The sequence below is a fragment of the Pristiophorus japonicus genome, chromosome 1, assembly GCF_044704955.1.
Source record: "Pristiophorus japonicus isolate sPriJap1 chromosome 1, sPriJap1.hap1, whole genome shotgun sequence".
Lineage (NCBI taxonomy): Eukaryota > Metazoa > Chordata > Chondrichthyes > Pristiophoridae > Pristiophorus > Pristiophorus japonicus.
Genome location: NC_091977.1, coordinates 10,422,291 through 10,443,814, shown reverse-complemented (window position 1 = coordinate 10,443,814; position 21,524 = coordinate 10,422,291). Strand labels below are relative to the sequence as shown.

The window sequence follows — 21,524 nt, the reverse complement described above, 5'->3', positions numbered from 1 at the left end:
AGCTCTTGGTCAGTCGGCGTGGATACAATGGGCCGAAATGGTTCCATGATGTAAACTTCTATAATTCTGTCAGAGGTCCCATCTGCTCTCTCAGGTGGATGTATGAGATTTCCTGACACAACCAAAGAAGAGCAGGGAGCTCCCCCGGTCTCATAGGAAATAGGAGCAGGAGTCAGCCATTTGGCCCCTCGAGTCTGCTCCGCCATTCAAAAAGATCCACAAAACTGTAACGCCCAAACAGGGACTACAACCCTGGACCCTCAGATTAAAAGTCTGATGCTCTACCAACTGAGCTATCTCGTCCAGGGGCTGCTTTGGGCCCAATTCCTTCCTCGGCCATATGAACAGGTCTGAGTGCTGAGGGTCGGAGGTTACTGCCTGCAAAGTGTTTGCTGATTCTCCCAGTGTCAGTGAGGCTGGTTTCCTTTCTCGGAGCTGTGAGGGGGTGTTTTATATATAAACGCCAGCCTCTTGCCTGCCTCCCTAATCCAGCTTCTCTCTGACCATCTCCCGACCAGGCTTCATCAATGTTGTGGTTTGCCAACCGATGTTCCCTCTGACGTTGTTGGGGGGAGGGGCCCCACGCGCGGCCCATTCCACGTTGTGTTTAGAAGCCGGTGAGCGGACTGCGCGGGAGCTCCAGACACGCAGTGTTCCCAACTCTCATTGGACGCATTCCTGTAGCGTTCTTCACCTGACCTCTGACCTCCAATCGCCCCGCCACCCCCCCTCCCCCCTGCTTCTGCACCCTGCCATTGGCCGCCCGACATCTCCGCCCTTGCAACGCTCCGCCTTCCTCCCCCCCCGCCACAGCCCCCCCGCCCGCCACACCAAGGGCTGGAAATTGGGTTGAGGGTTTTTAGAGGCGGTAATGTCTGGTGGGGAATAAATTTAGCGCCAGGAAACGTCAGCAGCCAACAGATTCAAATGTGAGAGATCTATTGGCACCGGTCTCTGCGGAAAACCAGCCCGTGACACAGCAAGCAAGGCAGGGGCGATTTGGCACCGGTCACTGCCAAGTAAAAACCCTTACGTATTTGGACCCTACGGCGAGGCCTCGAAAACCCAAGGGAAATAATCGTAGACTGACCACGTACAGTTTTTAGAGGCGGTAATGTCAGGTGCGGGATAAATTTAGCGCGGGGAAACGGTTTGCGTCGGCAGCCAACAGATCCAGCCGCTGGGCCCTGACGGTGGAGCGGAGCGCCAAGGGAGACGTTCCTCACTTATCTTAGGGCGCAAGGCCGGGGGAGCAACTGAATATCCCCAGCTAAAGAGCCAGCTCCGGAGAAACCGAACACAGGCCTCCCTGCAACAAAAAATCACAACAAAAAAACACAAAAAACATTCCCGATAAATTACTGACCCCAAATAAAGGTCAATCGCAAAACAATGGACAATAAAACCAATCATACTTGTCTCATGCAATCATTCCTTCCCTCACCGCCGCCGGGACAGCTCTGCACACCAGCTTTCTCTGGCGGGGTCACTACAACAACAATTTAGAACATAAGAACATAACAAGATAAGAATTAGGAACAGGAGTAGGCCATCTAGCCCCTCGAGCCTGCTCCGCCATTCAACAAGATCATGGCTGATCTGGCTGTGGACTCAGCTCCACTTACCCGCCCACTCCCCGTAACCCTTAATTCCTTCATTGGTTAAAAATCTATCTATCGGTGATTTGAATACATTCAATGAGCTAGCCTCAACTGCTTCCTTGGGCAGAGAATTCCTCAGATTCACAACCCTCTGGGAGAAGAAATGGCTTCTCAACTCGGTTTTAAATTGGCTCCCCCGTATTTTGAGGCTGTGCCCGTTAGTTCGAGTCTCCCTGACCAGTGGAAACAACCTCTCTGCCTCTATCTTGTCTATCCCTTTCATTATTTTAACTGTTTCTGTAAGATCACCCCTCATCCTTCTGAACTTCAACGAGTAAAGACCCAGTCTACTCAATCTATCATCATAAGGTAACCCCCTCATCTCTGGAATCAGCCTAGTGAATCGTCTCTGTACCCCCTCCAAAGCTAGTATATCCTTCCTTAAGTAAGGTGACCAAAACTGCACGCAGTACTCCAGGTGCGGCCTCACCAATACTCTAAACAATTGCAGCAGGACCTCCCTGCTTTTGCACTCCATCCCTCTCCCAATGAAGGCCAACATTCCATTTGCCTTCCTGATTACCTGCTGCACCTGCAAACTAACTTTTTGGGATTCACGCACAAGGATCCCCAGGTCCCTCTGCACCGCAGCATGTTGTAATTTCTCCCCATTCAAATAATATTCCCTTTTACTGTTTTTTTTTCCAAGGTGGATGACCTCACATTTTCCGACATTGTATTCCATCTGCCAAACCTTAGCCTATTCGCTTAACCTATCTAAATCTCTTTGCAGCCTCTCTCTGTCCTCTACACAACCCGCTTTCCCACTAATCTTTGTGTCATGTGCAAATTTTGTTACACTACACTCTGTCCCCTCTTCCAGGTCATCAATGTATATTGTAAACAGTTGTGGTCCCAGCCACGATCCCTGTGGCACACCACTAACCACCGATTTCCAACCCAAAAAGGACCCATTTATCCCGACTCTCTGCTTTCTGTTAGCCAGCCAATTCTCTATCCATGCTAATACATTTCCTCTGATTCCGCGTACCTTTATCTTCTGCAGTAACCTTTTGTGTGGCACCTTATCGAATGCCTTTTGGAAATCTAAATACACCACATCCATCGGTACACCTTTATCCACCATGCTCATTATATCCTCAAAGAATTCCAGTAAATTAGTTAAACATGATTTCCCCTTCATGAATCCATGTTGCGTCTGCTTGATTGCACTATTCCTATCCAGATGTCCCGCTATTTCTTCCTTAATGATAGCTTCAAGCATTTTCTCCACTACAGATGTTAAACTAACCGGCCTATAGTTACCTGCCTTTTGTCTGCCCCCTTTTTTAAACAGAGGCATTACATTAGCTGCTTTCCAATCCACTGGTACCTCCCCAGAGTCCAGAGAATTTTGGTAAATTATAACGAATGCATCTGCTATAACTTCCGCCATCTCTTTTAATACCCTGGGATGCATTTCATCAGGACCAGGGGACTTGTCTACCTTGAGTCCCATTAGCCTGTCCAGCACTACCTTCCTAGTGATAGTGATTATCTCAAGGTCCTCCCTTCCCACATTCCCGTGACCAGCAATTTCTGGCATGGTTTCTGTGTCTTCCACTGTGAAGACCGAAGCAAAATAATTGTTTAAGGTTTCAGCCATTTCCACATTTCCCATTATTAAATCCCCCTTCTCATCTTCTAAGGGACCAACATTTACTTTCGTCACTCTCTTCCGTTTTATATATCGGTAAAAGCTTTTACTATCTGTTTTTATGTTTTGCGCAAGTTTACTTTCGTAATCTATCTTCCCCTTCTTTATTGCTTTCTTAGTCATAAAATTTTCCCAATCTTCTAGTTTCCCACTAACCTTGGCCACCTTATACACATTGGTTTTTAATTTGATACTCTCCTTTATTTCCTTGGTTATCCACGGCTGGTTATCCCTTCTCTTACCGCCCTTCTTTTTCACTGGAATATATTTTTGTTGAGCACTATGAAAGAGCTCCTTAAAAGTCCTCCACTGTTGATCAATTGTGCCACCGTTTAGTCTGTGTTCCCAGTCTACTTTAGCCAACTCTGCCCTCATCCCACTGTAGTCCCCTTTGTTTAAGCATAGTACGCTCGTTTGAGACACTACTTCCTCACCCTCAATCTGTATTACAAATTCAACCATACTGTGATCACTCATTCCGAGAGGATCTTTTACTAGGAGATCGTTTATTATGCCTGTCTCATTACACAGGACCAGATCTAAGATGGCTTGCTCTCTTGTAGGTTCTGTAACATACTGTTCTAAGAAACATTCCCGTATGCATTCTATGAATTCTTCCTCAAGGCTACCCCGTGCGATTTGATTTGACCAATCGATATGTAGGATAAAATCCCCCATGATTACTGCCGTTCCTTTTTTACATGCCTCCATTATTCCCTTGATTATTGTCCGCCCCACCATGAAGTTATTATTTGGGGACCTATAAACTACGCCCACCAGTGACTTTTTCCCCTTACTATCTCTAATCTCCACCCACAACGATTCAACATTTTTTTCATTAGAGCCAATATCGTTTCTCACAACTGCCCTGATATCATCCTTTATTAACAGAGCTCCCCACCTCCTTTCCCTTCTTGTCTATCTTTCCGAATTGTCAGATACCCCTGTATGTTTAATTTCCAGTCTTGGCCCCCCTGCAACCACGTTTCTGTAACGGCCACCAAATCATACCCATTTCTAATGATTTGTGCCGTCAACTCATTTACTTTATTTCGAATGCTGCGTGCGTTTAGGTAAAGTGTTTTAATACTAGTTTTTCAACCATGATTTTTAGTTTTGACCCCTCCTGCAGCCCCTTTATATTCATACATATTGTCCCTTCCTATCACCTTGTGGTTTACACTTACCCCAGTGCTACTCTGCTCTGTTGCCTCCTGCCTTTTGCATTCTTTCTTCGGGTCCTGTTCATCTGAGCTCTCACCCGCTCTAACTAGCTCAGAGCTCTCTCCTGGGTTCCGAATACTCCTCGCTTTGAGGCACCGAGCTTTCATGCTTGCCTTTTTATTACACTTTGACCCTTTAGAATTTTGCTGTACAGTGGCCCTTTTTGTTTTTTGCCTTGGGTTTCTCTGCCCTCCACTTTTACTCATCTCCTTTCTGTCTTTTGCTTCTTTCTCCATTTTGTTTCCCTCTGTCTCCCTGCATTGGTTCCCATCCCCCTGCCATATTAGTTTAACTCCCCCCTAACAGCACTAGCAAATACTCCCGCTAGGACATTGGTTCCGGTCCTGCCCAGGTGCAGACCGTCCGGTTTGTACTGGTCCCACCTCCCCCAGAACCGGTTCCAATGCCCCAGGAATTTGAATCCCTCCCTGCTGCACCACTGCTCAAGCCACGTATTCATCTGAGCTATCCTGCGATTTCTACTCTGACTAGCACGTGGCATTGGTAGCAATCCTGAGATTACTACTTTTGAGGTCCTATGTTTTAATTTAGCTCCTAGCTCCTTAAATTCGTCTCATAGGACCTCATCCCTTTTTTTACCTATATCGTTGGTACCAATGTGCACCACGGCAACTGGCTGTTCACCCTCCCTTTTCAGAATGTCCCGCACCCGCTCCGAGACATCCTTGACCCTTGCACCAGGGAGGCAACATACCATCCTGGAGTCTCGGCTCTGGCCGCAGAAACGCCTATCTATTCCCCTTACCATTGAATCCCCTATCACTATTGCTCTCCCACTCTTTTTCCTGCCCTCCTGTGCAGCAGAGCCAGCCACGGTGCCATGAACTTGGCTGCTGCTGCCCTCCCCTGATGAGTCATCCCCCTCAACAGTACTCAAAACTCTGTTTTGCAGGGGGATGACCACAGGGGACCCCTGCACTACCTTCCTTGCACTGCTCTTCCTGCTGGTCTTCCACTCCCTATCTGGCTGTGGACCCTTCACCTGCGGTAAGACCAACTCGCTACACGTGCTACTCACGTCATTCTCAGCATCGTGGATGCTCCAGAGTAAATCCACCCTCAGCTCCAATTCCGCAACGCGGATCATCAGGAACTGGAGACGGATACACTTCCCGTACACGTAGTCGTCAGGAACACTGGAGTCGTCCCTGAGTTCCCACATGGTACAGGAGGAGCATATCACATGACCGAGCTCTCCTGCCATGACTTAACCCTTTGATACATTTAAATTGGCAACAACAATGCTAAAGTTTACTCACTGTTATAGAAGAGAAAAAAAAAACTACTCACCAATCACCAGCCAATCACTTACTCCCTTGACTGTGACGTCACCTTTCTGTTTCTTTCTACTTCTTTTTTGCCTTCTCCCTGTAGCTGCACAAGCTCCGCCTCTCCACGCACCTCCGACGCTGCTCCCGACTCAGCGACGCACCTCCCGACCTCGCGGCCTTTTATAGGCCTCACCAACGAACTCACGCTGCTCCCGACTCAGCGCTCACTTAATATGTGCTCACTGCAATTTGTATTCATATTGCGCCTTTAGCATAGTGAAACGACCCAAGGAGCTTCACAGGAGAATTAAGAGTTAAAAAATTTGACACCGAGCCGCATAAGTAGAAATTAGCACAGGTGACCAAAAGCTTGGTCAAAGGGGTAGGTTTTAAGGAGCGTCTTAACAAAGGAAAGAGCAGTGGAGAGGTCGAGAGGTTAAGGGATGGAGTTCCAGAGCTTAGGGCCCAGGCAACTGAAGGCATGGCCACCAATGGTTGAGCAATTATAATCAGGGATGCTCAGGAGGGCAGAATTAATGGAGCTGGAGGAGATTACAGAGATAGGGAGGGGCGAGGCCATGGAGTGATTTATAAACAAGGGTGAGAAATTTGAAACTGAGGCTTTGCTTAACTGGAAACCAATGTAGGTCAGCGAGCAGAGGGGGTGATGGGTGAGCGGGAACTTGGTGCGAGTTAGGACACGGAGGGAGTGCGTTACCAGGGGAGTGCCGCACTGCCGCTGTGCCGTCTTTTGGATGAGATGTTAAACCGAGGCCCCGTCTGCTCTCTCAGTTGGGCGTATGAGATTTTCTGACACAATCAAAGAAAAGCAGGGTGTTCCCCTGGTATCATAAGAATTACAAGCAGGAGTCGGCCATTCAGCGCCTCGAGCCAGCACTCCCATTCAATAAGATCATGGCTAATCTAATATTGTTAATCCGGGCCTCCAGATAACATGTCCACGAACATAACCACGATGTTACTGTATCCCCAAAATTGTAACAGCCAAACAGAGACTTGAACCCTGGACCCTCAGATTAAAAATCTGATGCTCTACCAACTGAGCTATCTGGGCTCTGGTTGCCCAGGCCCACAATTCCTCCCTCGACCATATGAACAGATCCGAGTGCTGAGGGTCGGAGGTTACTGCCTGCAAAGTGCTTGCTGCTTGTCCCAGTGTCAGTGCACAGTGAGGCTGGTTTCCTGTCTCGGAATGATGGACTCATGCAATCATTCCTTCCCTCACCGCCACCGGAACAGCTCTGCACACCAGCTTTCTCTGGTGGGGTCACTACAACAATTTATATTTATATAGCGCCTTTAGCGTAGTGAAACATCCCAAGGAGCTTCACAGGAGTATTATGAGTTAAAAAATTTGCCACCGAGCCGCATAAGTAGAAATTAGCGCAGGTGACCAAAAGCTTGGTCAAAGAGGGAGGTTTTACGGAGCGTTGTAAAGGAGAAAAGAGAGGTAGAGAGACGGAGAGGTTTAGTGAGGTAATTCCAGAGTTTATGGCCCAGGCAACAGAAGGCACGGCCACCAATGGTTGAGTGATTATCATCAGGGATGCTCGGGAGGGCAGAATTAGAAGAACAGAGAAACAAAAAAACATAGAAATTTACAGCGCAGATGAAGGCTATTTCGGCCCATCGTGTCCGCTCCGGCCGACAAAGAGCCGCACGGCCCTCGGTCAGCACCCCTGAAGATTACAGATAAACCTATGAACAATGAACAATGGCGGAAAGGTAAAGAGCACCCAGCCCAACCAGTCCACCCCACACAACTGCGACACCCCTTACACTGAAACATTCTACACTCCACCTCAACCGGAGCCATGTGATCTCCTGGGAGAGGCAAAGACCAGATAAAAACACAGGCCAATTTGGGGGGAAAAAACTGTGAAAATTCCTCTCCGACCCATCCAGGTGATTGAAACTAGTCCAGGAGATCACCCTGGCCGTATTCGATTCCCTGCAGTACTTACCGTCATTTCTGCAATGGCCAAGAAGAGGTTACCCAGTCTAATCCCAATTACCAGCTCTAGGTCCGTAACCCTGCAGGTTATGGCACTTTAAGTGCCCATTCAAATAGCTTTTAAATGTGGTGAGGGCTTCTGCATCCACCACTCTTCCTGGAAATGAGTTCCAGATCCCCACAATGCTCTGCGTAAAGAAGACCCCCTCAAATCCCCTCTGAACCTTCCAGCAACCACCTTAAAACTATGCCCCCTCATTATAGACCCCTCCAGCAATGGAAATAGGCCTTTGCCATCCACTATATACAGGCCCCTCAATATTTTGTACACCTCAATGAGGTCTCCTCTCAACCTCCTCTGTTGCAATGAGAACAAACCCAACCTATCCAATCTGTCCTCATAACTAAGATTCTCCATTCCAGGCAGCATCCTAGTAAATCTCCTCTGCACCATCTCTAGTGCAATCACGTTCTTCCTATAATACGGCGACCAGAACTGCACGCAATACTCCAGCTGTGGCCTAACCAATGTATTATACAATGTAAGCATAACCTCCCTGCTTTTATATTCTATGCCTCAGCCAATAAAGGCAAGCATTCCATATGCCTTCTTAACCACCTTATCCACCTGGCCTGCTACTTTCAGGGATCCGTGGACAAGCACTCCAAGGTCCCTTTGTTCATCTACACTATTAAGTGGATTACCGCTGAATGTGTATACCCTTTCTTTATTAGCCCTCTCAAAGTGCATTACCTCAAACTTCTCTGAATTGAATTGCATTTGCCACTACTCTGCCCACCTGACCAGTAGATTGATATCCTCCTGCAGCCCATGACTTTCCTCTTCATTATCAACCACACAGCCAATTTTAGTGTCATCTGCAAACTTCTTGATCATACTCCCTCTTTTCAGGAGCGCAGACATCTTGGGTGGTTGTGAGGCTGGAGGAGATTACAGAGATAGGGAGGGGCGAGGCCATGGAGGGATTTGTAAACTAGGATGAGAATTTTAAAATCGAGATGTTGTTTAACCGGGAGCCAATGTCGGTCAGCGAGCACAGGGGTGATGGGTGTGCGGGACTTGGTGCCAGTTAGGAAAAGGAGGGAGTGCATTACTAACGGAGTGCAGCACTGCCACGGTGCCGTCTTATGGCTGAGACCTTAAACCGAGGCCCCGTCTGCTATCTCAGGTGGATGTGTGAGATTTCCTGACACAATCAAAGAAGGGCAGGGTATTCCCCCAATGTCATAAAAAATAGGAACAAGAGTCTGCCATTCGAGCCTGCTCCGCCATTCAATAAAATCATGGCTGATCTGATATTATTAATCCAGATGACGTATCCAGGAACAGAACCACTATGCTACCATATCCCCAAAATTGTAATGCCCGAACAGGGACTTGAACCCGGGACCCTTAGATTAAAAGTCTGATGCTCTACCGACTGAACTATCCAGGCCCTAGATTGCATAGCCCACAATTCCTCCCTCGAACATATGGACAAGTCCGAGTGTAGAGGGTCAGAGGTTACTGCCTGCAAAGTGGTTGCTGCTTCTCCCAGTGTCAGTGCACAGTGAGGCTGGTTTCCTTTCTCGGAGCTGTGAGGGGGTGTTTTATATATAAACGCCAGCCTCTTGCCTGCCTCCCTAACCCAGCTTCTCTCTGACCATCTCCCGGCCAGGTTCCATCAAAGTTGTGGTTTGCCAACCGATGTTCCCTCTGACGTTGTCAGGGGAGGGGTCCCATGTACAGCCCATTCCACGTTGTGTTGAGAAGCCGGTGAGCAACCTGCGCGGGAGCTCCAGACACGCAGTCTTCCCAACTCTCGTTGGACGCATTCCTGGAGCGTTTATCACCTGACCCCTGACCTCCAACCGCCCCCCCCCCACGCTCCCGCACCCCCGCCATTGGCCGCCCGACACCTCCGTCCTTGCAACGCTCCGCCTTCCCCCCTCCCCCCGCCCCCCACACACACACACCAAGCTCTGGAAATTGGGTTGAGGGTTTTTGGAGGCGGTAATGTCAGGTGGGGGATAAATTTAGCGCGGGGAAACGGTTTGCATTGGCAGACAACAGATTCAGCCGTTGGGCCCTGACGGTGGAGCGGAGCGCCAAGGGAGATGTTCCTCACTTATCTTGGGGCGCTAGGCTGGGGGAGCAACTGAATATCCCCAGCTAAAGAGCCGGCTCTGGAGAACCCGAACACAGGCCTCCCTGCAACAAAAAACACAAAAAACACCAAAAACGTTCCCGATTAATTACTGACACCAAATAAAGGTCAATCGCAAAACAATGGACAATAAAACCAATCACACTTGCCTCATGCAATCATTCCTTCCCTCACCGCCCCAGGGACAGCTCTGCACACCAGCTTTCTCTGGCGGGGTCACTACAACAACAACAACTTGTATTTATATAGCGCCTTTAACGTAGTGAAACGGCCCAAGGAGCTTCACAGGAGTAGTATGAGTTTAGAAATTTGACACCGAGACGTATAAGTACAAATTTGCGCAGGTGTCCAAAAGCTTTGTCAAAGAGATAGGTTTTAAGGAGGATCTTAAATGAGGAAAGAGAGATCAAGAGGTTTAGGGAGGGATTCCAGAGCTTGGGGCCCAAGCAACAGAAGGCACGGCCACCGATGGCAGAGCGATTATAATCAGGGATGCTCGGGAGGTTCGAATTAGAAGAACATAGAAACATAGAAACATAGAAATTTACAGCGCAGAAGGAAGCCATTGTGTCCGCGCCGGCCGACAAAGAGCCGCACGGCCCTCGGTCAGCAGCCCTGAAGGTTACATATAAACCTATAAACAATGAACAATGGCAGAAAGGTAAAGAGCACCCAGCCCAACCAGTCCACCCCACACAACTGCGACACCCCTTACACTGAAACATTCTACATTCCACCCCAACCAGAACCATTTGATCTCCTGGGAGAGGCAAAAACCAGATTAAAAACCCAGGCCAATTTGGGGGAAAGAAAATCTGGGAAAATTCCTCTACGACCCATCCAGGTGATCGAAACTAGTCCAGGAGATCACTCTGGCCGTATTCGATTCCCTGCAGTACTTACCATCATATCTGCGCCAGCCAACAATAGGTCATCCAGTCTAATCCCAATTACCAGCTCTCGGTCCGTAACCCTGCAGGTTACGGCACTTTAAGTGCCCATCTTTTAAATGTGATGAGGGTTTCTGCATCCACCACTCTTCCAGGAAGTGAGTTCCAGAACTCCACAACCCTCTGTGTAAAGAAGCCCCCCCTCAAATCGCCTCTGACCCTTCCAGCAACCACCTTAAAACTATGCCCCCTCATAACAGATCCCTCCAGCAATGGAAATAGGCCCTTGCCATCCACTATATACAGGCCCCTCAATATTCTGTACACCTCAATGAGGCTCCTCTCAACCTCCTGTGTTCCAATGAGAACAAACCCAGCCTATCCAATCTGTCCTCATAACTAAGATTCTCCATTCCAGGCAGCATCCTAATAAATCTCCTCTGCGCCCTCTCTAGTGCAACCACATTCTTCCTATAATACGGCGACCAGAACTGCACGCAGTATTCCAGCTGTGTCCTAACCAATGTATTATACAATTTAAGCATAACCTCCCTGCTCTTATATTCTATGCATCGGCCAATAAAGGCAAGCATTCCATATGCCTTCTTAACCACTTTATCCACCGGGCTTGCTACTTTCAGGGATCTGTGGACAAGCACTCCAAGGTCCCTTTGTTCATCTACAGTATTAAGTGGCCTTCCACTTAATGTGTATATCCTTTCCTTATTAGCCTTCCCAAAGTGCATGAGCTCACATTTCTCTGAATTAAATTCCATTTGCCACTCCTCTGCCCACCTGACCAGTAGATCGATATCCTCCTGCAGCCCATGACTTTCCTCTTCATTATCAACCACACAGACAATTTTAGTGTAATCTGCAAACTTCTTAATCATGCTCCCTATGTTCAGGGAGTGCAGACATCTCGGGTGGTTGTGAGGCTGGAGGAGATTACAGAGATAGGGAGGGGGGAGGCCATGGAGGGATTTGTAAACAAGGATGAGAATTTTGAAATCGAGACTTTGCTTAACAGGGAGCCAATGTCGGTCAGCGAGCACAGGGGTGATGGGTGAGCGGGACTTGGTGCAAGTTAGGACACGGAGGGAGTGCGTTACTGAGGGAGTGCAGCACTGCCACGGTGCCGTCTTTTGGATGAGACGTTAAACCGAGGCCCCGTCTGCTATCTCAGGTGGATGAGTGAGATTTCCTGACAGAATCAAAGAAGAGCAGGGTTTTCCCCCAGTGTCCCCAAGAAATAGGCTCTTTGGCCCCTCGAGCCTGCTCCGCCATTCAGTAAGATCCTGACTGATCTGATATTATTAATTCAGGCCTCCAGATTACGTGTCCAGTAACATAACCACTATATTACTGTATCCCCAAAATTGTAACACCCAAACAGGGACTTGAACCCTGGACCCTCACATTAAAAGTTTGATGCTCTACTGACTGAGCTATCCGGGCCCTGGGCTGGCTTGACCCACAATTGCTCCCTCGGCCATATGAACAGGTCTGAGTGCTGAGGGTCGGAGGTTACTGCCTGCAAGTTGGTTGCTGCTTCTCCCAGTGTCAGTGCACAGTGAGGCTGGTTTCCTTTCTCGGAGCTGTGAGGGGGTGTTTTATATATAAACGCCAGCCTCTTGCCTGCCTCCCTAACCCAGCTTCTCTCTGACCATCTCCCGGCCAGGCTCCATCAAAGTTGTGGTTTGCCAACCGATGTTCCCTCTGACGTTGTTGTGGGAGGGGCCCCACGCACGGTCCATTCCACGTTGTGTTTAGAAGCCGGTGAGCAGCCTGCGCGGGAGCTCCAGACACGCAGTGTTCCCAACTCTGGTTGGACGCATTCCTGGAGTGTTTACCACCTGACCTCTGACCTCTAACCGCCCCGCGCCGCCCAGCCCATGCTTCCGCACCCCGCCATTGGCTGGCCAACATCTCCGCCTTTGCAACGCACCGCCTCCTTCCCCACCCCCCAACCACTGCTCCTCCCCCACCCCCGCCACCCCTCACCAAGGGCTGGAAATTCGGTTGAGGGTTTTTAGAGTCTGTAATTTTGGGCAGGGGATAAATTTAGCGTCGGGACAATGTGGTGGCCGTTGCACACCAGCTACCCACGGGCTTGACAGAGCTCAGTCTTGGTCCAGTGGCAAGGATTATCCAAGACAACTGGAGACCAGCTCTGCTGCACAGACCTAGCGTGCACACATATCGCAGTGAGGGCTGGCTGTGCTGCCCCTGGGCCCTCGCCTCTTCTGGGCCCCAAACACACACGCCTCCCCTGGGCCCCGATCACATCCCTCTACGTACTCTTGCCGCTCCTTTGCCCCTCCTGCTGTGACTGCCTGTTGTGTATGCAATAACTCTATAGACTGAATACTGTAAACTCCGAACAGGTACAAACCTGGCTCTACTTTATTAGGGCCCAAAGTGTTCACATTACAAGATGGCTGGCCTTTTATACCTTGGCCACACACACATGCGTACAGCCCAATGACCTCCGACAGTGGCACCACTTGTGGCTAGTAAACCAACCATACGTACATGACAATATCCCCCTTTAAGATATTAGTAATTGTCTTTTAACAAATTGAGACGGTCCGGCGCTTCCCGCTCCCGAGTTGAATGTCTCAGTTCAACTCCAGCCTTGGGTGAGCGTTCTGAGTCTGTTATGACTGGGGGCTGGGTAGCCGATCTGATGGGAGTGGCAATGGCCACGTCAGGGATTGAAAGTCCAGATTCATTGACCATGTCAGGGATTGAAAGTCCAGATTCATTGATGACGGCGGAGTCCTCTGATAACTGAGGGTAGGTTGGTTGGTCACTGATTGTGTCTTCCTCAAACTGTTCCAGTTCATCCTTGAGCCGCAGCTTTATCTGATCGACATGTTTCCTGCATGTCTGCCCATTATTGAGCTTAACGATAAACACTCTGTTTCCCTCCTTGGCCGTAACAGTATCGGCGATCCATTTGGGACCTTGACCATAATTCAGTACATACACAGGATCATTGATCGAAATGTCGCGTGACACAGTAGCTTGATCATGATACCCTTGCTGACTTTGATGTCTATATTCAACACGATTATTCATGTCAAGGTGGACAAGAGAGAGCCTGGTCTTGAGACCTCTCTTCATCAATAGTTCAGCAGACGAGACCCGTAAAGCATATGGGTATGGGGTCTTGTCCTGTAACTAAGCAATAGCGTGACAAGCGAGTTTGCAGTGAATCTTGAGTTACACGTTTCAATACTCTGCTTGATGGTTTGGACCGCACGCTCTGCTTGTCCATTGGATGCGGGTTTGAATAGTGCTGACCTCACATGTTTGATACCATTGAGTTTCATCAACTCTTGAAACTCCATACTGGTGAAGCAAGATCCGTTGTCGCTTAAAATGATATCAGGCAGACCATGCAAACATGACACGAAGGCTCTCAATGTGTGGATGTGCTGGATGACATGATTCTACACTCTATCCACTTGGAATAGGCATCCAGCACAACTAAGAACATCTTTCCCAGGAAACCTAATAAAGTTGATATGGATTCTGGACCATGGTTTAGATGGCCACGACCACAGACTTAGCAGCGATTCCGCTGGTGCTTTACTAAGCTGTATGCAGGTGTTGCACTGATGCACATATGATTCCAGATCAGAGTCAATTCCAGGCCACCATACATGAGACCTGGCAATGGCTTTCATCATGACAATACCGGGATGCGTGCTATGTAGATCATACACAAAGTTCTCTCTGCCTTTCTTGAGCATAACAACACGATTACCACACAGTATACAATCTGTTTGAATGGATAATTCGGCTTTGCGTCGGATGTAAGGTTTAGTCTCCCCACACATTTGCTTGGGTATGGCAGACCAATCACCACTAAGGATACAACATTTCACAACCAATAATATCGGGTCCTGGCTGATCCAGGTCTTAAATTATTGAGCCGTGACAGGGGTTCCTTCACTTTCAAAAGCATCCATAACTAACAGTAGGTCTGCTGGTTGTGGCGTTTCCACCTCTGGTGTGGGCAATGGCAGACGGCTCATTGCATCGGCACAATTCTCAGTGCCAGGTCTATGGGGAATGACATAATCATCGACAGATAATGTCAGCGCCCACCTCTGGATGCAGGACAATGCATTGGTTTTGATACCTTTTTTTTCTGAAAACAATAAAATGAGTGGCTTGTGATCTGTTTCCAGTTCAAACCGAAGACCAAACAGGTACTGATGCATCTTTTTAACCCCATACACACAGGCTAGTGTTCGTTTCTCTACCATGCTGTAGGCTCTTTCCACCTTGGACAAACTTTTTGAAGCGTATGCAACAGGTTGTAATTTGCCCGACTCATTAGCTTGTTGGAGTACGCAACCAATTCCATCGAAGCATCACAGGCCAATACTAAACGTTTACATGGGTCATAATGTACCAGCAGTTTCTTAGAGAAAAGCAGACTAGTAGCTTTCGCAAAAGCTCTATCTTGAGACGCACCCCAAACCCAGTTGTCGCCTTTTCTTTGCAGCATGTGCAGTGGCTCTAATAAGGTGCTCAATCTAGATATAAAATTACCGAAGTAGTTGAGTAGACCAAGGAACGAACGCAGCTCCGTCACATTCTGAGGCTTGGGTGCATTTTTCATGGGCTTGGTTTTCGACTCCGTGGGCCTGATACCGTCAGCAGCAATTTTCCTCCCCAGGAATTCGACTTCCGGTGCCATGAAGACACATTTCGAGCGTTTCAGTCTGAGTCCCACTTTGTCCAGGCGATGTCGAACCTCTTCCAGGTTGTTCAGATGTTCGCAGAGTCACAACTTGTGACAAGTATGTCATCTTGGAACACGACAGTTCTGGGGACGGACTTCAGTAGACTCTCCATGTTCCTCTGAAATTTGGCTGCAGCTGAGCGAATTCCAAAAGGGCATGTTGTAGATAAACAGTCCTTTATGAGGGTTGATGTACGTAAGTTTCTTTGACGTGTCGACCAGCTCCTGTGTCATGTAGGCCGACGTCAGATCCAGTTTTGTGAACGACTTCCCCACGGCTAGCATTGCAAACAGGCCATCAGCTTTCGGTAACGGGTATTGATCTTGTTTCAAAACTCGGTTGATCGTAACCTTGTAGATTCCACAAATCCGGACAGTGCCATCACTTTTCAACACGGGAACAATGGGGCTGACCCATTCGTTAAATTCGACCGGTGATATGAACCCTTCACGCTGGAATCTGTCCAGTTCGATTTTGACCTTCTCCCTCATCATGTAAGGAACTGCCCGAGCTTTATGATGGACGGGTCTTACATCTGAGTCCACGTGGACCTGTACCTTGGCTCCCGTGAAATTGCCGATGTCTGGTTCAAACAGCGAGGGGAACTTGCTCAGCACTTGAGCACATGGAGTATCATCCTCCGATGACAACGCTTTGATCTCGTTCCAGTTCCATTTGATTTTTTCTAACCAGTTTCTGCCGAACAGCTTTGGACCATTGCCTGGAACAATCCATAACGGTAAATCGTGAACCACTCCATCATATGACACCTTGGTTACTGCACTGCCAATCACCGTTCTGAATTCTTTAGTGTACGTACACAACTTGGCATTGCCTGGACTCAGTTTAGGCCTCACAGCCTTAGTATCCCACAGCCTGTCGAATGTCCTCTGGCTCATTATTGATTGACTTGCAGCCGTGTCCAATTCCATCGATATCGGCACACAATTAAGTTTTACATTAATCATTATCAGTTGGCTCCTTGCTAGGAACGAATACAATCCATATACTTCCTCCTCTGGTATCTTGGATTGCATATCCAGATCCGCGTTAGACTGGTCATCATCCTCCACGTGGTGTGTCGCAGCACGCTTGCTCAGTTGCGGACACATGCGCTGGAGATGCCCCACTCTCAAACAGCCTTTACAAATATACTGTTTAAACTGACACTGATGATGCCGATGATTTCCACCACAAAGCCAACACGGTGATACCGGATTCATTCCCGCTGGCGGACATTGAGCAGCCACAGGTTTTGCGTACACAGTCGGGTAGGCCCTGCCATATGCAGCTCTGCCAAACGACGATATAAACTTGTTTACAGTACTTGCCGAGTTCTGATTTTTCAATGATGTCTGCTTTAAGCTTTTGTCCGTCATCATGCATGATTGGGCAATCATGATGGCCTTGCTCAAATCCAGCGTCTCCGCTGCCAGTAGCTTACGCAGGATCATCTCGTGGTTGATGCCGATTACAAAGAAGCATGTCTGCCGACGCAGTTTCAAAATTACACGGTCCAGCTAGGCGTCTTAGGTCAGCAACAAATTCCGATATATCCTGGCCCTCAGAATGAACGTGCGTATAGAATCGATATCATGAGATGATGATGCCTTCATCTGGTTTGAGATGGTCACATACCAGAGTGCACAATGTTTCACAGTTTTTGTCCGTTGGACTTAAGGGCGAGAGGAGATTCTTTATGAGTCCATAGATTTTCGAATCATAAATCGTGAGGAGGACCTCCAAGCGCCAAACTGCGGCTGCCTCTTCTCCATTTCATTGGCCACGAAGTACTTGATCAAGCGGGCGACAAAGTTTGCCCAATCCTCTCCCTACACAATTCCAATTGTGTTCACTTTTACATGCGAAGGTTCTTGTTACCTCGTCGCCAAATGTTGTGCATGCAATAAATCAACCCTACATACTCAGAACAGGTACAATCCTGGCTCTACTTTATTAGGGCCCAAAGTGATCACATTACAAGATGGCTGGCCTTTTATACCTGGGCCGCACACACAGCCCAATGACCTCCGACAGTGGCACCACCTGGTGGTTAGTAAACTCAAGCATACATCCATGAGACTGCCCGCAATGGAATCAGCGACCTGGCTTCCCAGCCGTCACACTCCGACAACAGCACGCGCTGCTCCCTGCAGTGGCCTGCCGATGAGTAACAAAACCACAATGGTACGGCATCCCCTAAATTGCAACGCCCCAACAGGGACTTGAAACCTGAACCCTCAGATTAAAAATCTGATGCTATACCGACTGAGCTTTCCAGGTCCTGGGTGTTGTGGCTCATAATTCCTCCCTCGACCATATGAACAGGTCTGAGTGCTGAGGGTCGGAGGTTACTGCTTTCAAAGTGGTTGCTGCTTCTCCCAGTGTCAGTGCACAGTGAGGCTGGTTTCCTTTCTCGGAGCAGTGAGGGAGCATTTCATATATAAATGCCCGCCTCTTGCCTGCCTCCCTAACGCAGCTTCTCCCTGACCATCTCCCGGCCAGGTTCCATCAAAGTTGTGGTTTGCCAACCGATGGTTCCTCTGACGTTGTTGGGGGAGGGGCCCCATGCGCGTACCATTCCACGTTGTGTTTAGAAGCCGGTAAGCAACCTATGCGGGCGCTCGAGACACGCAGTGTTCCCAACTCTCGTTGGACGCATTCCTGGTGTGTTTATCACCTGACCTCTGACCTCCAACATCCGTCCCCCCCACCCCCCCACCTCCCCCACCATTGGCCACCCGGCACCTCCGCCCTGGCAATGCTCCGCCTCCCTCCCCCCCCTCCCCCCCCACACACCGCCCCCCCCGCCCCCCCCCCCCCACCCACCCACACCAAGGGCTGGAAATTGGGTTGAGGATTTTTGGAGGCGGTAATGTCGGGCGGGGATAAATTTAGTGACGGGAAACGGTTTGCGTCGGCAGCCAACAGATTCAGCCGCTGGGCCCTGATGGTGCAGCGGAGCACCAAGGGAGGCGTTCCTCACTTATCTTAGGGCGCTAGGCCGGGGGAGCAGCTGAATATCCCCAGCTAAAGAGCCGGCTCCGGAGAACCCGAACACAGTCCTCCCTGCAACAAAGAATCACAACAAAAAACACAAAAAACATTCCCGATAAATGACTGACCCCAAATAAAGGTCAATCGCAAAACAATGGACAATAAAACCAATCACACTTGCCTCATGCAATCATTCCTTCCCTCACCGCCCCAGGGACAGCTCTGCACACCAGCTTTCTCTGGCGGGGTCACTACAACAACAACAAATTGTATTTATATACTGCCTTTAGCTTAGTGAAACGCCCGAAGGCACTTCACAAGAGTATTATGAGTTAAAAAATTTGACACCGAGCCGCATAAGTAGAAATTAGCGCAGGTGACCAAAAGTTTGATCAAAGAGGTAGGTTTTATGGAGCGTCGTAAAGGATGAAAGAGAGGTAGAGAGACGGAGAGGTTTAGGGAGGTAATTCCAGAGTTTATGGCCCAGGCAACAGAAAGCACGGCCACCAATGGTTGAGTGATTATAATCAGGGATGCTTGGGAGGGCAGAATTAGAGGAACATAGAAACATGGAAAAATCTAAATTTACAGTGAAGAAGGAGGCCATTTCGGCCCATCGTGTCCGAGCCGGACGACAAAGAGCCGCACGGCCCTCGGTCAACAGCCCTGTAGATTACAGATAAACCTATAAACAATGAACAATGGCAGAAAGGTAAAGAGCACCCAGCCCAACCAGTCCTCCCCACACAACTGTGACACCCCTTGCACTGAAACATTCTACACTCCACCCCAACTGGAGCCATGGGATCACCTGGGAGAGGCAAAGACCAGATAAAAACCCAGGCCAATTTGGGGGGAAAAAAACTGGGAAAATTCATCTCCGACCCATCCAGGCGATCGACACTAGTCCAAGCGATCACCCTGGCCATATTCGATTCCCTGCAGCACTGACCATCATATCTTCGCCGGCCAAGAAGAGGTTACCAAGTCTAATCCCAATTACGAGCACTAGGTCCATAAACCCTGCCTGTTACGGCACTTTTAAACAATCTTTTAAATGTGGTGAGTGTTTCTGCATCCACCACTCTTCCAGGCAATGAGTTCCAGATCCCCACAACCTTCTGCATAAAGAAGCCCTCCCTCTAAACCTTACATCAACCACCTTAAAACTATGCCCCCTCATAATAGACCCCTCCAGCAAAGAAAATAGGCCCTTGCCATCCACTATGTCCAGGCCCCTCAATGTTTTGTACACCTCAATGAGGTCTCCTCTCAACCTCCTCTGTTCCAATGAGAACAAACCTAGCCTATCCAATCTGTCCTCATAACTAAGATTCTCCATTCCAGGCAGCATCCTAGTAAATCTCCTCTGCACCCTCTCGTGCAATCATGTTCTACCTATAATACGGTGACCAGAACTGCACGCAGTATTCCAGCTGTTGTCTAACCAATGTATTATGCAATTTAAGCTTAACCTCCCTGCTCTTGTATTCTATGCATCGACCAATCCGTTTGCCTTCTTAACCACTTTATCCACCTGGCCTGCTACTTTCAGGGATCCGTGGACAAGCACTGCAAAGTACCTTTGGTTCATCTACACTCTTAAGTGGCCGACTACTTAATGTGTATAACCATTCCTTATTAGCCCTCCCAAAGTGCATTACCTCAAACTTCTCTGAATTAAATTCCATTTGCCACTGATCTGCCCACCTGACCTGTCATGTATGTAATCTTCATGTAACTGTAAGCTTCATGTAACAACACTGCATACTTATACACCGAAGAAATGCACACCTTGACCACAGGGGGTGAACTTGTGGGAGACACTCTTCATCTGGTCATTCAGGTTTATAAAGGGAGGTCCCACGCAGGGTCATCACTCCTGTGATTAAAGGTTCAGGTCACAGAGTGACCTTGTCTGCAGAATGAGCCTTGTGTGAATTTATAGTAGTGTGTAAGGACATTACATTTGGCGACGAGAAACGGGAATCAATGACTCACGAGAATGGCCACCGGTAGCACAGAGGAACTATGTTGGTGAGGACTGGGACGATTTCGTTGAGAGGCTCCAGCAGAGCTTTGTCACGAAGGACTGGCTGGGAGATGCAGCGGCTGACAAGCGAAGGGCGCATCTACTGACCAGCTGTGGACCTAAGACGTACGCGCTGATGAAAGACCAGCTTGCACCCGAGAAGCCAGCGCACAAAACCTTTGAAGAGCTCAGCAAACTGGTCGGTGAGCACCTCAAACCGGCGAGCAGTATACACATGGCCCGACACCGATTCTATACACACCGACGTCGGGAAGGACAGAGCATACCGGACTTCGTTGCGGACCTTCGGCGCTTGGCCAGCTTCTGTAAGTTCACAGACGCCTGCAGGGGGGAGATGTTAAGGGATTTCTTTATTGAGGGCATTGGTCATGCCGGGATTTTCAGAAAGCTAATTGAGACCAAGGACTTGACCTTGGGAATGGCGGCGTTGATGGCTCAGATCTTCATGGCGGGGGAGGAGGAAACCAAGATAATATACGTGCGCAATTCTGCTTCCAACATGGCGATGGATCAGGGAGTTAACAATGTAAACACGACTCAGAACCCCGCAGGCAGAAAAGGGCAATTCGACACCACCCAGGCAATAACAGACTCTAGAGTGGGTCCTCAACAGAGACAATGGCAGGTTGAACGGACATTTATGCCATCACGGTGGACAATGCGTCCCGGGATGGGGCCATTGACACCCACAAACAGAGTGCCCTAGAGTAATCAAAGAGACAATCAGAGAGGAATGCCTGGTAACAGCTCTTTTGTTCACAACAATCTCAGCTCATGCTGGAGGTGCGGGAGCAGACATGCTGCAAAAACCTGTAGGTTTCAACAATTCATCTGCAGAAATTGT

General features: G+C 48.8%; 4 non-coding genes across 4 annotated transcripts; all 4 read right to left on the bottom strand.

The window, feature by feature from the left end:
* Nucleotides 1-230: 230 nt before the first annotated feature.
* Nucleotides 231-310, bottom strand: trnak-uuu (transfer RNA lysine (anticodon UUU)). The gene has a single exon. It is a non-coding gene; the product is annotated as a tRNA-Lys (tRNA).
* Nucleotides 311-6,836: 6,526 nt separating this feature from the next.
* Nucleotides 6,837-6,910, bottom strand: trnak-uuu (transfer RNA lysine (anticodon UUU)). Its single transcript has one exon. It is a non-coding gene; the product is annotated as a tRNA-Lys (tRNA).
* A 2,283-nt stretch (nt 6,911-9,193) lies between these two features.
* Nucleotides 9,194-9,266, bottom strand: trnak-uuu (transfer RNA lysine (anticodon UUU)). The gene has a single exon. It is a non-coding gene; the product is annotated as a tRNA-Lys (tRNA).
* Nucleotides 9,267-12,252: 2,986 nt separating this feature from the next.
* Nucleotides 12,253-12,325, bottom strand: trnak-uuu (transfer RNA lysine (anticodon UUU)). The gene has a single exon. It is a non-coding gene; the product is annotated as a tRNA-Lys (tRNA).
* Nucleotides 12,326-21,524: the final 9,199 nt, after the last annotated feature.